Source organism: Felis catus, chromosome B3 (genome assembly GCF_018350175.1).
Source record: "Felis catus isolate Fca126 chromosome B3, F.catus_Fca126_mat1.0, whole genome shotgun sequence".
Lineage (NCBI taxonomy): Eukaryota > Metazoa > Chordata > Mammalia > Carnivora > Felidae > Felis > Felis catus.
The window spans coordinates 63709043-63726369 of record NC_058373.1 but is presented as its reverse complement, the minus strand read 5'-3'; the positions used below and the strand labels follow the sequence as shown (position 1 = coordinate 63726369).

The window sequence follows — 17327 nt, the reverse complement described above, 5'->3', positions numbered from 1 at the left end:
TGCACAGTTCTCTAAGAACACCTATGTTGCGTTAGAAAAGAACTGTCACTAGCATATCTGCCACTCCACGAACCAGTGATGTAATTAGCTAAACTAAAAATGAATATGCTTTCTACTTACTCTATTTAAGTAGAATCACAAAGACTACTTCATTAAAACAATTAAACTCAAATGGTATTACCAAACATATATAAAGATCCTCCCCATGAAATTTTTAGAGCAAAATCCAAGGCACTCTTCCACTAATATGAATGCGGTTTCATCTATCTGTGGCCTCACTCATAGAACTGACGAGACGCTTCCCTATCACTAGGAATGCTTATCCTGATTTCAGACTTCTGCCACTATACACCCACAAGCTTCCTTCTACAGACAAACTCATCCAAGGAATCATTTCTTTGCTTTTCCACATTTCTTCATTCAACAACTGTGTACATCTCCGTCAGGTCCCAGGAGCCACGTTGGGCAGGAGAGGAAAAGGAGAAATTGAACACAAAGGGAAGTGAGATACGTTTTTACCTAGACAAACCCCCAAGTCTTCACATCCCGACAGTTATTCCCAAAAGGGTTCAGGTGACTCATGTCATTGAATTAAACAAATACATAATTTTTTAAAGTAATCTGTCAAGAACACCTATTTCTGTTTTTGTTCCTACTCAGAGGCATTTGCAGTAATAGCTACTGGCTAAATAGCTTTTAAAAAAACTAAATATAATAATTCCCTCTATCAACTCATAAGATTCCAAGTACTAAATTGGATAAGACTATCAAATCATAAGATTCCAAGTACTAACTTGTTTTTTTTAAAGATACTTTGTTGGAAATTACACATTTTTTAAATATAATTTTAAGTAGAATGTCCTATGTTAGAACATCAATACCATATCATATGGGAAAGAATGGTTTCTTGAACAGAGGTTACTGGCCTTTCTCACATCTCTGTTTATATCTGAACAAGAGGACATATATTTAATTTCCAAAGAGGTGGAAGGAAGATCAGGATAAGGGGAACTGAATGGAGAACACCTTTCCAACAGGGAAAGTGGGAACATCATGGTGTGAGGGGATGGGGGGGTCTCCAAGAGAGTATTCTCAAGAACTTTTTGATATCCCTGTGACTGACATGACTAAGACTTCATCCTGTGTAAAGGCAGAAGAAGGCATTCTAAGACCATAGGAAGGACTGTGTCTTCTAGTACACTATTTGTATCACCTTAAAGTTCTGAGTCAACTTTCAGTGTTCCACACATGATTAAAGTGAGTCATTTCTACTGATCAAGTTCCTACATGAGGCTCTTGGAATCCAAATTTTCTTTTACTATAACCTTGCAGTCAACAGATTATAAATTCTACAGGATTCCTTTAGTTTATGGTGAAAATGAGATTGAGCAAGAAATCACCACTTCTGAGTCTTGAAACCTTTATAAATCCAAAGTATGAATTTTAAACGTCTCCAATTTCCCAGTTTCAGAGCCGGTAAGGAGGTCTAAGACCTATCTATCCAGTTGCCTAGACTTCAATATTCTGTATACCACATTCTGCCTCACAGCTAAAAGGCAAGTGGAGAGGCGTCCAGAAGCCTGAGTGGCAGCACTGTTTAGTTTGAGTGTTTACTGGCAAGTTCCAAGGACTGGGGTATGCTCTCAGAAAGGAGTCCTGGAAAGCAGGCTTAGTAAACAGGAAAGACAAAACTTCTGTTGGTTCTCATTTCAATGACTTTCTTGCATGTTTCAAAGGCCACCAAGAAGAATGCCAATCCACTGGAAATACTGTGTGGCATATAAGGACAGAACTAGAAATTAGGACTTAAATGTTGAGTAACGAATATACTAGACCTCTCCTCTTAAAATATATATAGACTGAGGTTACTAAAATTAAAACAGGTCTTAACCACAGAAGAATTAATCCAGGCTTAAATTTCTGGATAAAATTCAGAGAAAAATATGTGCAAAACAAAATTGAGATCATTCCTGAATAACCAAGTTAAATCTTTTGAGACACTGAAAGAAAAACACTCTCTCTCTATCTTTTTGTCTCTCTTGCACACATTCCTCAAACCAGTATCAAAAATTACTAAAATGAAAAAAAAAAAGAGTACAACCATTTAAACTATACAAAATAAACTCAAAATTTATCTGGAGTATAAGGAATTTTGTTGATGCTAAAAGAGGAATGCACAGAGTTTAAGCAAAGTTCTACCCCCCTACCTCTCCAAATGTGATTTTATAATCTGTGTACAGATGTTAATTAGTGAGAAGAAAAAGCCTAATGGATCAGAAGTCTGATTTTAAAATATTCGAGTAGAAAGAGTGCTTTTGCTCTAACGAAAAAGTACTGAATCCCAGAAATCAAAGAGGTAAGTAAGCATAAAGAGAATGCACAGCAGAGGAGGAGAGGCCAAGACAACACCACCCTGTGTGTCAGTTGGTCACTTCTTCATCTTTCACTTTAATTTTGACATTAAATTTTGCTGCTTTGAATTTTCTTAGAAGGTAGAAATGAAACTAAGCCCATGCAAAATTCCTGAATCCCTGAAATTCATACATGTACTTACATACCTAAATCTTCCAATACCCTGCCATTTCATAAGGAACACTTTCATTCTCATTTTTTTTAAGCTTATTTATTTATTTTCAGAGAGAGAGAATGGACGCAAGCAGGGGAGGGGCAAAGAGAGAGGGAGATAGAGAGAATCCCAAGCAGGCCCCATGCTTTTAGCACAGATCCCGATGTAGGGCTCAACCCCATTAACCGTTAAGATCATTACCTGAGCCAAAATCAAGAGTCAGACGCTCAACTGACTGAGCCACCTAGGTGCCCCACTTTTGTTCTCAATGCACAAACAAGATAGTGTATTAAATTCCTGTCACCTGTTGCCTATTGTGCTCAAATGTCACACTCACTATCACTGCCTGAGATGGTGGTGGTAGGAATGGAGAGGCAACTCTACTCCTGAATCAGGGTTCTAACGTGGCCTTCTAGCACAACTGGAACACAGTCTTCACATGAGTTCTGGGAGCTGCTCGACTATGTATAAAGAAATAAATATTCACGGTACGTCTTGGGTGGTACCCAGGCAGGCACCCTGTTCTGAACTTGGCTTCTTTGCTCCCACAATGTGACATTTAACTCCTTTTCTGAAAGGAAAGATGTGCTGTGTGAAGAATCAAAATGACCACAGGAAATAGCAGTTACCCTGCAATTAGAAATGGCCCACTACCTGGAGGTTGAAGGTCCACTGAGGCAGATTGCACAAGACCATCTCTGGGAATGCACAGCAGGTAAAAAGCCACAGATAAAGCCAGCAGTGACCATGATTTCTGGAAATGAAGCTGAAGGGAGGACTCATCCATCTCAACCCAAGCCTACTTCTAGAAAACCACTTTCAGGAAAAGGTAAACTTGGGGTAAGATTCACCAAGGAAAGCATCCTGGGTCTTGGACGTTCTTTTCTAGATAGAGTTGAGATGAGCCTTAAAAGCACTCTTACTGATGGACAATCATAGTTGTGACTACAGGCTTCTCACGGTGACACCAGTCAACCCAGAAGAGAATGGATTATTAAGGCAGAACAACAAGCACAGAGTTCATCATTAAATATCCATCTGAGCTCAGGCCTCGATTTAAATGTAGAGTCTCCATTCAAAAGCACAATAGATTGCAAAGCTTTCTCTCCTTTCTTCCTAATGTCAAGCAAAATTACAGTTCTTCCCCCTCCAACACTTCCATTACAAGAGTTTTCAGCACTAGAGACCTTTGTATAGTTTTTGTCAGGCCCTCGTTCTGCTTATCTGCAGGGTCCTCAGACCTGTAATTGACCATCACCTATGCCTCATTTCTGACCCAATCCTGATCAAGACAGCAGTCCTGTTGGGAAAATAAGTAAAGTTATGCACCATAAGATGGCCTAACATAAGCTATAGTTTCTAGCTTAGAGACCCCTCTTCCGGGTTCTTCTTCCTGCTCTGCTTGCCGTGTGCACCAAATTACTACTAATGAGGAATACGGAAGTAACAGACTATAAATTGTCCCCCATGCTTGTGCTCAGGGCTCAGATATTTGGAGAAACAGTCTCCTCTGAGCCCGCCGGTGTTAAATAAATCTCCAATCCACCAAGATCTCGGAGTGCCGCTTGGTTTTTCCACTAGCATTCCAGCCTGGTTCTGTACCAGTCCCACCAGCACAATGGAGACAGGAATTCACCTTTCACTGTTGACTAGTAGTTTTCAACCAGAGTGATTTTTTCCCACACAGGATGTTTGTCAATGTCTGGAGACATTCGTGGTTGCCACAACTAAGGGAGTATTACTAGCAGCTAGTGGGGAGAGGTGAGGGATGCTGCTGAACACCCTGCAATGCAGAGGCAATTATCTAGCCCCAGAAGTCAAAAGTGCTGGGGTTGAGGAATGCTGCTGAAGACCTAGTCCCAGGAATGGGCCATAAGAACTCATGCTCACACTGAGTTAAACTTACCTTTAACTCCCTACTGTGTTCTCCTTGTAGGTTTGATTTCTGCCTTGTATGTCTGCTTCATGCTCTGGTTCTCCCCTGCTGAATCCAGAATCCTGTCCTGAACCCTGCCGGCTTGATTCTGGGCTGACACACTGGCTTTTGCCAGGCCCCTAACCTGGATCTTTAATTGGAGTTTGATACAAATGGACCCACAAAGGCATCATCAATCTAATTTTTAGTATTCCTGCTGCAAGAACCCCTACCGCCAATCTCTACCTACTAGATCACCCCTAAGAACAGGAACAGTGAAGTCAGCCTTATTCACAGTCCCTGTGGATCCTGTATTCTGGTCTGTTGGCTGCCCTTCTCAGGGACCATCCCCAAAGCTTAATCAAGTCATTAAACCTGGGTCTCAGTTCTCTCATGTCCTCCAAAATTTGTGTCAGTGAGGTTCCAGAATGTCTTGAGGCTGGGGTGACTTCCCCAGAAAAACTTTGAGAGAATATTATCTAATGAAGCAACACTGAGCTAAGCTGAAGGCAACATCATACAATTCAGACACTTGAGCCCAAGCTTTAGAACCATGATGATTCAGACCAGGACACCATTCTAGACAATAATGGTCATTTCTTAGAAGCTACCAATATTATTGTCTCTCTTGCTCTCTCTGTTTAGTAATTATTTCAGATTGTAATGTGATTAGCCACACCCAGCCTTCCACTGAAGAACAAGCCCATGACTACTGCCCTGGATGGGGCAGCCTCATACTTTGCCAGGATATCATGTTGCCCACAGGCACAATATACAAACATACCCATGTCTCCCTGCCATGGGAGAGAAAGTAATTTCCAAGGCAAACTTGGCCTCTTGGCCTTGTTCTAGACTGAACCAAATGACAAAATGAGGTAGACAAAGCGATAGATGGAGAATTGCTGGCAGGGATTATTCAGGCCACAAACAAAAAGTAAGTACAAGTTTTCAGTACACAAAAGTCCACCTGGGTGGGGTAGTTGAGGCAGGTGCTTATCGGAAGCAATTGGAAATCAGAATCCATCAAACGAGGGCTGGGAGCAGCAGGAAGCTGAAAGAACCCTCAGCACTCTGCAGTCAAATCAAGGTGTCTGTAGTGGGGCTCAAAGGCTGTGGGATTCCAACCTTGCTGGTTTTAGCCCCTATTCTTAAATATGCATTGCTGCTTAAAACACTAATTCTACTGGGTTCTGAAGATACTCTGTAAAGGAGGTTCCCAAGAAACAAAGAAGTACCTTAGGGACAAGAAATGACCATTCATTCTTCCTGGATATGGCGAAATTGACAATGTTCACAAGGCATCTGCTCACTAAAAATCCTCCCTAAAAAAAAAAAAAAAGAATAAACACAGAGATAAAACCTAAAATATTGCAACCGTTTGAAAGGATCTATAAGTCTCAAGTAGTAACTTCATATTTTTTAAGTATAATTTTAAATAGCACAAAAACTCCTTTCTTTTTTTAATTCTCCTGGATTCATGGAGAGATAGCTCCCAGCTAAACATCAGTTGAAGACACATGTTGTATAGCTTTTTCAGTGGTGGTGATGGATTTCCCTTAAGTTGTCCAAATAATTCCACATCAACATCCTTGATTTATGTTGGCCAAAAGGAGCTTCCCAGGGTTTGGGCTCCTCCTAGGCTCTGTACCGTTGCAGAGCCCATGTGCACCAAGAAGTTACAGATACATGAATCTCAGCAATATGAATTACTCTCAGATATCACCAGAGAACACAGATGGGCTAGGGTGGTGAATCAGCAAATCATGAATGAACTTTCAAGCATTAGCTGACAATGAAAATAAGACCAGAAGACATGAAATGCACAACCAATAAAGTAGAGCAGTATGCTTTTCCTGTGTGGAGCAAAATCCACATTTACCAAAGGACGGGCATCAGCTATAAACATGCTCTTCTACCAGCACCATTTTAACTGGTTCCAGATTCTTTAGAGATTGATGAACCCATCACTGGCATCACTTGCTACACACTTCTGAGCTCACACAGTTTCACATAAATTAGCCTTCACCTTTCAGCTATCTCTTCCCCACACAATTAAATGAAGGCAGGCTAGGAAATCAAATTCTATTTAAAATAGGCCAGTCTCCTCTAAATACATTCATATGAACCACTAAAAACAAAAATTAAAGGATAGTCTTATAAATGAGTTTCATGAATGAGAATTTCATTTGATTTTATCTTTGTAGCCCTTGAGGATTCTAGGGTCAATCCTCAAATGCCGTGTCTTCTCCAGTGTCACCTCAACAGGGTCTTTAAGGCAACTGTAAGCCATGTCACTGAGTTATTTCAATTTTATAACAATGCCTACATTTCTGCTTTTGGCATTAATTGTTCACTCATGTCATAGTAAAAAAAAAAATCATCACTTGACTGGTATTGCAAAGCTCTTTCCACTACACTGGGAACATTTTGATTAGGTCTAACAAGTGGATTTGAGAGGACCTGGAAGTCCGTGGGGTGGGCACTTATGCAACTTGAAATGGCTTGTGTATCATAACCATTGCACCCAATTAACCTGAACAGCATATGTAACTGATTGGCTGAGTTGAGTCTTCTTTACCATGTCAATCTAAGGCAGGCCTTTAACCTGCATCAGTGGAGAAAGCTTTCCCAGCTGTTGATACTTCTTTCCATGTGGAACAACACGCATTATCTCTGCACTCCTGGGCTCTCTCCACACCCTCACTTGCTCTTCCCTTGATGGCATATACAAACCACACCCTCTAATGTCAGCTTTATAGGTCATAAAAATTATGTTTTCATCTATGCTTGCCTTATTTCTTTGTCTTATTTCTCAAGTATGTTTGAATTTGGGCAGGAAAAGGGCATTTTCCTTAACACTTCCCAACATTTGGTGCATTGGTTGGGAACACTAAGAAACAAATGACTGGAATGTGGGGGAATAAAATAAACATGTTAAAAGATCTTGAGGGGCCTTGACATTTTATGTATGGGAGAGATGTTTTGACCTTAGCGGGCTGTGGAGGCTTTCACTGGGCCACGAGGTTGATTTTTGCACTTGGCTTCTTTTAAAATTCTGTGACTTGTAGGGGTGCCTGGGTGGCTCAGTCCGTTGAGTGTCCGACTTCGGCTCAGGTCATGATCTCACGGTCCGTGAGTTCGAGCCCCGCATCAGGCTCTGTTCTGACAGCTCACAGCCTGGAGCCTGTTTCAGATTCTGTGTCTCCCCCTCTCTCTGACCCTCCCCCGTTCATGCTCTGTCTCTCTCTGTCTCAAAAATAAATAAACGTTAAAAAAAATTAAAAAAAATAAAATTCTGTGACTTGGAAAAGGAGCCTTAAGCTTTAGGTCACATGACATTTCAACTGTGATGGATGATTACAACTTGTTCTGTGGTTGCTTTATACGGATTGGTTTTTATATGCGGCTCTCTGTTTTTTTTCTTTTACGGACTGTAACAACCTAAAAGCAAAGGTGCATGGCCCTCAGCAAAGACACAAAGTCTCAGGAGAAATATCTGGAAAATTGAGCCTCAACACCATGGTGGCCAAGGGTTTCCAAAAACCTGGGGCTCAGCCAAGGCACATGCACGGGACTGACCTCATCAGGCACCAACTGCACAGGGCCTAGAAGAGGCCTGGACTTCAGTGGGCACAGGCAACCCTATGGTGAAACCTTGGCCTTAAACAGTACAATCCCTCGTCAGAGCACACCTGTGCTGGTGATTCAGGGACCTCAGCATATGTTGGGAGGACTCAAGGCTGCACATTGAGGAGGTGGCCATGCTGGGATTGAATGTAGGCTGGTCTGTACCAGAATTCAAGTTTTTAAACAACCTGTATTAGTTCTCTTTTGCTGCTGCCACAAGCTGCCATAAACAGCAACCTAAAACAACACAAATGTATTATCTTACCCACTTCTGATGGCCAGAAGTCCAAAATAGGACCCACTGGGGCTAAAACCAAAGCAGTGACAGGGCTTCATTCCTTCTGAAGGTTCTAGAGGAAAATCCATTTCCTTACCATTCCCAACTTCCAGAGGCCACTAATATTCTGTGGTTCTGGCCCACTTCCTCCATCCTTAAAGATAGTAGTATAGTACCCTTAAACTTTCTCTGACTCTGACCCTCTTGCCTTCCTCTCATAAGGACCCTTATGATTATATCGGGCCCACCTAGATAATCCAACATAATCTCCCCATCTCAACATTCTTCATTGTATCTATGCATTCCTTTTGCCATGTAAGGCACCATCACAGTGCCCAGGGATTAGGATGTCCACATCTTTGGGAGACCATTATTCTCTCTACCACACTGGCACACGCCCTGCCTCTCCTTCACCTGACACTGCATTTTGGGCCAAGGTCTTTGATGACATACTAAGCCCCATATCCTCGGAATGTAATTTTTTCTGAAATAATTGCTTGAGGAGGTGGAGTTGGCTTCTCTTCTTAATGTGGTGGGTGTGTTCCACTAGTGAAAATAGTTTATTGAAACTTTTAACCAGTTAAATCCATGAGCAGCAATCCAGCACCAAACAGTCTATTTTCTGCAGGAACCACTGCAGCTGCAAGGAAAGAAAAGCCCCAGCTACAAACCCTGCCAGAACCCCTCACTCTGCCAAGGTAGAAAACCCCTCAACGCAGCACTTAGAAAAGTATAGTTAGGTACTTTGGACTTCAATTTATAAGAGCAATAGAATCTGCTTTGAGGCTTTAATTCCTTTGGATTTTGTCATTTTAGACTTAAACGTATAAATGGATCATTGTCTGGATTTTAATTTTTCTGAGGCAAGTACAATGGGATGAATTATATTCTAATTTAGAGCATCTCCACATGGTTAGCATTTAATTAACTGAGTTTCTGTCTGCACTTTAATTTTATTGCAGAACCTCTGATAGGCTCTATTGGACAGCTGGAGCACAACAGGACTTGGGAAGGGAAATAGAATGGGGAGAACATTTTTGGCCTTGAAGTCAATGTAATTAATGCAGTGTTCTAGCCCATTTCAAGGCCTCCCAGGGCCAACTCTCCTCCCTGAGGAGACCTGCCCAAACCAACCGTGCTGGGTAAGCTGGTTTAAGTCCAGGCGGGACTCAGCGTCTCAGGTCCCACAGGTGAAGCGGACAGCAGCATATTACCATGGCACTGGTTGTATGCTCTAAGACTCTAGGGGGCTCCTTCACTTTATAATCCACTTGAATGGCACCTCCTGCAGTTGTGGAAGCCAGGAAATAAGCCACATTTTCTAATGCCAGGTTTGTTCCCTAGGAAGGTGATGTTTTGGTCTCGACCTGACCTATTCCTTCAGCCTTTATTCAGTTATATCTACATTTGGGAGGAATACAGGGGTGTTATCAGGCTCTCAAGAACCGTCCCCCTGCCACACAGCCCACATTCTTTTCTCTCTAGATCACTATACTGGTCTTCTAAGGGATCTCTCTCTTTCCATTCAGTCCTTGATGTTACCTGCCTGTTGGGTAGGCATTTGAGTTTGCAACCTTTTGCTTTAGAGCAAGATATCCTAACCCTTTTCTGTGATATGAACCCCTTTGTCAGTCTGGAAAATCTGTGGACCCCTCTCCTAATAATGTCTTCACAAGAATAACATAAAACACTGAGGATTACAAAGCAAACTAATCACATTGAAACACAGTTCTCAAAACACGTTGAAAAATAAATTTGAGATATAATGAACATGTATCTTTTTTAGTACATTAAATAACAAGATCTAGTAGTCAACCAGTAAGTACTGTAATTTCAATGTACTGAGAAGCACAAACACTATTTCAAGATACCATCTCTAGCCGCTGTAATAGAAAATGCAAATATCTGTGACATGTGCTGGTGACCGTATTATAGGTAGCAATAATTATGATGTTATGTGTTATTTCAAAAATGAAAGAAATGTCACATTTTGGTAACAGTTTAGTGAAGATAAAGATGCAATTTTTTTCTTTTTCAAGTTCATGAACTCTCTCCAAGGAAAGCTAGGTTACGGCTTAGACCAGCTGCTTATTGCTTATCTGCCAAACAAAAATCCAAGGGCTCTATCTACCCTTAAAGGTCCTCCACCAGATCTCACGCCAGCCCTTCACACCTCATTAGTCACATCCTGCATTATCTGAAGCAAATCAAAAATTTTTAATTTTTTTAACATTTATTTATTTTTGAGAGAGAGAAAGAGCATGAGCAGGGGAGGGGCAGAGAGAGGGAGACACAGAATCCAAAGCAGGCTCCAGGCTCTGAGCTGTGGAGCACAGAGCCCTACACGGGGCTCGAACTCACAAATTTTTACCACTAATACACAAAATTCAAATTTGCACATATGCAATTATTTTAAGTGATAACTCCAAGTCCTGAGCCTTATCCATGATGCATTAAATTACGCAAAGTTTTAACACTCTTCAGTCTATGTGTATATGAAAATGCCATAGCATTTCAACTAATTGAATAGAGGTGAAGATCCACTCAGTTTTCATAGAAAGGAAAGCCTGGTGAGAGCAGAAATTTCATCTGTCTTATTTACCTTTTTCTCTCCAGTGTGGGGCATATAGAAGGAGCTCAACAGGACATTTGTGGAATGAATCACTGATCCACTATTCAATAATAAACTCTGAATTCCTAGAGAAGCAAATACATACTAAACAGGATAGGTTATTTGACAAAGAAGAGCATATTCTTGATGAAAATGTCTTTAATTCTTGGAATGTCTATTTCCTTATTATTAGAAAATATAAAGGTTTCTCCTTGCAAATCCTGCCCAAAGCACAGGAATGAACCATCACCTTATTTTTTTTCTTACAAAAGATGTAGTGAAAGTGTGTATCAATTCCCTTATTGCCTTTTTAAAAAAATTTTTTTTAACATTTATTTATTTTTGAGACAGAGAGAGACAGAGCATGAACAGGGGAGGGTCAGAGAGAGGGAGACACAGAATCTGAAACAGGCTCCAGGCTCTGAGCTGTCAGCACAGAGCCCGACGCGGGGCTCGAACTCACGGACTGCGAGATCATGACCTGAGCCGAAGTCGGCCGCTTAACTGACTGAGCCACCCAGGCGCCCCTCTTACTGCCTTTAATAAAGATAAACAAATTCTGCACTTTGGGAACTGTTCCAGACAGGGTCTTCATAGCTACCTCCTGTTATGACATTCCAGATGCTTTAATAAGCATATTTGTCCAATGAATAATGCTGTCCTTTGCTCTCTCATATTATTCAATAGCTCAGGATTTCACTATTTTTTCCTGAAATACATAATTTTTCAAACACACACAAAGAATCAGTTGAATTTTATCGTGTGTTTAAAATATGTACAGATCAGTTGTTTTAAAGTGATAGCCATTTTGAGTGGGGGTTGGCACAGATCGGTTTGTTTTTTGCATGGTGGTAAAACATAGCATTGATTATCATAATTTGTTTTTAAGACCTTAAGTTATTTTCAAAACACAGATTAAGATTCATCAGTGGGTTCTGAAATAATTTCAGTAAGTCACACACATTATTTTTAAAAGTGAAATAGAACAGGGGCGCCTGGGTAGCTCAGTTGGTTAAATGTCTGACTTTGGCTTAGCTCATGATCTCACAGTTCATGGGTTCAAGCCCCGGGTCAAGCTCTGTACTGACAGCTCAGAACCTGGAGCCTACTTCAGATTCTGTGTCTCCCTTTCTCTCTGGCCCTCCCATACTCATGCTCTGTCTTGGGATCTCAAAAATAAATAAACGTTAACAATTTTTCAAAAGAAAAAAGGGAAATAGAACAAAATAGAAAATATCATAATGCATTATACATAGTAACAATAAGTAGTGTTTGGTGAAATTTTGTTTTTGGTGTGTGTGTGTGTGTGTGTGTGTGTGTGTGTGTATGTGTGTGTGTGTACTGAGCTGTGTGTGATGTAAAATGTGTTTCTTACTATGGGTCATAGTCAAAACATTTAAAAAAATAAACATTCATTATGACTGTTTTATTGAGTTCACAGATTAAGAAAAAACTGTGGCTCTACCACAACCCTGTGTCAGGTCACAGGGTTGTAGACAACTAAAGCAGTATTCTACCTCTGGACTCTAATTCCTATCTAGTACTCTCTCTCATAGAGAGGACTCTATTTTTGTTTGATTGTTTTGTTCTGTTTTTTTCCATAATGAACCAATTATAAAGACAGAATTGTCTGGTTAAGTCACAAGAGTTCTTATCACCTCAAGACATTTTGCTTTGGTGATTGTATTGCTTCAGCTAGCTGAACTTTATTACGGGCTTTGAAGCCCTAGTTGTAAAGAGGTTCGGGAAATTCCTGCATCAAGAAGCTGTCAGAGGAATTAAATGACATAACATGTGACAGCAACCAGCACAACAACTGGCCCACTAGAAATGCCCCAAGGATATTCAAAACTAAATTTACATATCCTTAAGTTTGCTTTCATGGGTATTTAATAGGACAACCAATAGCATAAAACTATGAAGTTATTTTGAAGATTACAATATCCGTTATTCTTCAAATGTGATCGAACAAGCAAAACTATTCTATTATGATAAATGCTGTTCTGCTAATAATGTATTTTAATGCTATCAAGCCTATATGTGCAACCATACATATAAGGATATTTATTATTTATGTTGTACTTAACTATATGATACATAAATATTATTTGTCATCATCTAAAGGAGAAAAAACATATTTGAAATGTGGAATATTAGGCCTGATATTATTTAGGTATGGCAAAGAATTTCCTGATATAATCATTAAGTAGCATAATAGAATTCTGTGACATCCTTGATTTTTTGTTTTTTTAAGAATTAGTATTTAAAGCTGACTTACTCTGTGCTAATTAGAGACTAAGGGACAACCTATATAGCATGTTCTTCATCTAAGTCCATATTCTGTGACACATTTTTAAATATTTTTAAATTAAGCTCCAATCTGCAGTGTTATTTTCTACAAAGATACATTTATAAATGAATTTCAATTAAAAAATTAAGATTTCGACATCAATTTTAACAGCATCCTTACCCATCTACCTCAAAGGTCTTGAGGCGAGATAGCAGTTAATCAACCAAGAAAATATTTTTCTTCCTTATTGGCAGATTGCTACATATGGTAACTTAAAGCTTCATACTGTAGCCTGTTTTCAGGTTTAATAACTGTTACTGGGAATAACATATTTCACAAGTGTGATCAAAATCTCTCTTTCTAAACTCTAATCTAGATTCTGTCATTAATAAACATGTATATCAAACACCTATTAATTAGGTTGTTATGAAGAAAGATGAAAGACAGCTTTGTAACTCTGAATGTGTTGAAAAGTCACGCATGGATGTAGGATGAACAACAGAGAAAGAACTAGCCAGAAACATATACTGGGACATGGTCTCAAGGAGAAATTGGAAAAGCAAGATAAGAATGTGAATCTTACATTCATTTATAGCTTCCAAGATATAAATAACACCCATGAACTCTAGGAAGAGCTAGGCAAAAAAAAAAAAAAAAAAAAAAAAAAAAAAAAAAAGGGAGGGGGAAGGGGCAGCTCTGTCCATAAGAGATCAATGAATCTAAGAAGGACCTTTGTGAATAAGTCCCCCTGTGTTCAGATCATATACTGCTGCATGTTGCTTGCGATCTCAAAATAAGGGGAAAAACCAATACCCCCAAACTCTTTCCCCATAGCTGAAAAGCTCATCCTCTCCTTGAACTCAAAGATGATCTCTTGCACCGTTCTTTGACAAGCACCAGACTGTGGAAACAGGGCAGTGTTTTTCCAGAGATAAACAAGGTTAATGGATATTCCATGATGGAAAGCTGCCGGTTCTAGATGCTGCCAGCTCCCATTCAAAGGAACTTACAGAAAGGTTGTCTGGCTTTCGCTCACTTCACCCCAAGGCATCAGATTAGATTACCCAATGCAGGCAATAAACGTACCTCTTCCTTGTTTTTCTGACTGCCTAAACTCTTTAATGGGGAATCCTGAGCTAGAGGCCAGCTTCTGCCACTGCCTAAGGTCCCATGCAGCAAGGCCTTACTTAATCATGCTATGATTTGGTCAAGAGAATCTCGTCCAAACTTGCTAAACTCAAGGAGAAATGGGTGAAATAGGCAGGCTTCCATCCCCCATTTTTAAATTGTTTGAAAGTAACAATAGCCAAAAAACATGAAGACTCCATCAGAAGAAAAACAAAAGATGGATGATGCACTTAAGTCCATTATTGCTAAAGAAGCATCCAACAAGTTGCAACTAATTCATTCCACCAGAATGAATTACGTATCCAAACTATCCTACTTCACCAGCCTGAGGGTTAATGGGAGACCCTTAGGGTGATTTTGCTTAATGCTGGAAAAAAAAGCAAAGCAGATGAGCCTTTTAAAAAAACATGGGTCTACTTGCCCAAATAAATCAGATCTCTGATAAGAAAACTAAGATTCCAAGCCACCTTCAAACCACAGCCACAAATGTAAACAGAAGAAAAAGAAACATAAAGCATTAGGCTAAGTCTGCCATACGAGTTACCCCTTGCTTGTAAAACTCCAGACTGCATAAAGTATGTTGCTTTCAATTAAAATTGGCCTCTAAGTCCAAAGAAGATCTGAGGGTAAACAAAACTTCCAATCAGTCTTGCTCACTGTGGCCATTTTAGTAGTCCTGAGTGGGTGCTTACTAAATATTTGATGAATGAATGAATGAATGACTCTCTACTGGTGGGAACGGATGCATACCCACATATGACTGTATGAATCAAACATTCATTTTCACACTGGTAAACTTCAGGCAGCCTTGTTTGCTCCAACTCTTTGAAAGGCACAAATAACTAATATGGCACTATTAATGTGCCATCAACACTTAACCCCAAGATTTGGTTCTGCTTTGCTTTCGATTCTAATCCTGCTTGTAATTTAACTAAATGGGAGATAGGAATATACACATCTTTTGCAACACTTAGGTCAGAGGACTAAACCGAAAAACCTTCACACTAGGGCTTGACCATGCTTGGTTTTGAAAGGTCACACAGCTTTAACCAACTGAATAAAGAACAAAAATTGACACCATATTCAGTACGGCAACGAGACCAGTCTTAACACTGTAGGTAATGGTGTGACCTAGTCTTTCAACAGTTATTGAGTACTCACTGTATTAATCCCATTAGGCTAGATTATGTTGCAGTAATAAATAAGTCACCAAATCTCAATGCTTTATCCCCAAAAAAGGTTTGTATTTCAATCACACAAAATACTCTGTAGTTCTAGTGATTCACCAGGGTAGCTTTTTCTATCCAATAACACAGGTGTCTAGGCTCTCCTCATCATGTGAAGTCTTCATCTCAATGTGTCATCTCTAAGGTTTTTGTACAAGGTAAGAGAGAAAGTGGAAAGAACTCACCTACTCTTAAAAACTTAAGTCCAAAGTGATACATATCATTTTGGCTCACAGCCAGAACCAGTCACAACACACCATATAAATAAAAGTAAGCACATGGATCCTCAGGAAGGACTAAATGTCTTTCAGAGCTACTGTATGCAAGAAAATGAGATACAAGCTGGAGGATGTTTAGGCATACAAAAAAGTACACATTGACACTGTTGGGATCTCTGTCTACTTGTAACACTCATCTCTGGCATCCATCCATTCATTCATTCACTAAGTCACTCATTTTGGTATACATTTATTCAGTAGCTGTCTGCCAGGATTTCTGCTAGGAGATGGCATAAAAAGATGCCTAAAACTGATCTCTTTCAGGAGCACCTGGGTAGCTCAGGTGGTTGAGTATGTGACTCTTGATTTTGGCTGCAGTCATGGTCCCAGTGTTGTGGGATGAAGCTTCGCATCAGGCTCCACGCTGAGCATGGAGCCTGCTTGGGATTCTCTCTCCCTCTCTCCCCTGCTTGCACTTTCTCTCAAAACAAAACAAAATTGATCACTTTCATCAAGAAGTACACAGTCTAACATGCAAATAAGTGTATAAACACTACTGTAACCGTAATTCAGTGTAAGACCAGCCATGACAGAAACGTGTATTGTTACAGAAATATTCATTCATTTGCCGATTCAGCCACTATTCTACTTTAGCATATCCCATGCACCATGCTGAGCAGAGAAACTAAATAAATTTTCTTGGCTACAGTAGGGAAGGAATTAAAAGTAATTATAGTTGAGTTGGTCGCTGAAGTGTGAGTATAAGTTTTCCATGACCATGACAAGTCTTTATCCAGGTCTTCAAGTGACAAAATGTACTGAATCATACCTTGCTGCAGAATCTAGTACTAAGAGTGCAGGCTAGACTCACATGCCTGGTTGCAAATGTTGATTCCTCTATTTATTAGCCATTTATCAGCTACTGACGTAACTTCTTTCTCACTTGAAAAGTAACAACACCACCCACTACATGGAGGTGTTCCAAAGCTAAACTAAGAAAATACATTTAAGCCTTAGCAAGAAATAATAGATATAGGTTATTACAATTATTATTGTTCTCCCAGAAGAGGAAAGATTGTGCTAAAACTACAGTATCTGTAAATGCTATTGCCAACTGGATCAGTTTCCAGATAGATTCCCACCTGTGTCTCTGCAGAGTGGCAGCTAAAACAGATGAGCAAAATTTGCTGCTGTCCTCTGAATGACAGTATTTATTCTTTTATCCTGCACTACAATATAAGCTATGGGATATTTGTAGTGTAAACCATGGGGCCTCGTGAGTGATACTGATGAGTGAAGTATTAAATTCTGTATCAGACAATGAAAAATTCTCTGTCTAGAACAACTCCCAACTTCCCCCTTATCCTGACCCTTGGTCTTCCTCTTCTAGGAATTAGCTCAGATATTACCTTCTCTAGGATGTCTTATCTTGCTTACCACCTTACCAAGCCCTTCTTATGCTCTCTTCT

At 39.9% G+C, this 17327-nt stretch overlaps 1 long non-coding RNA gene across 2 annotated transcripts in view; it reads right to left on the bottom strand.

The window, feature by feature from the left end:
• Nucleotides 1-17327, bottom strand: part of LOC123385985 — a 221566-nt gene that overhangs the window by 143913 nt on the left and 60326 nt on the right. For both annotated transcript variants that reach the window (XR_006599329.1, XR_006599328.1), the window contains exon 2: nucleotides 5717-5803. This is a non-coding gene — a long non-coding RNA (uncharacterized LOC123385985). The remainder of the gene's footprint in view (nucleotides 1-5716; nucleotides 5804-17327) is intronic.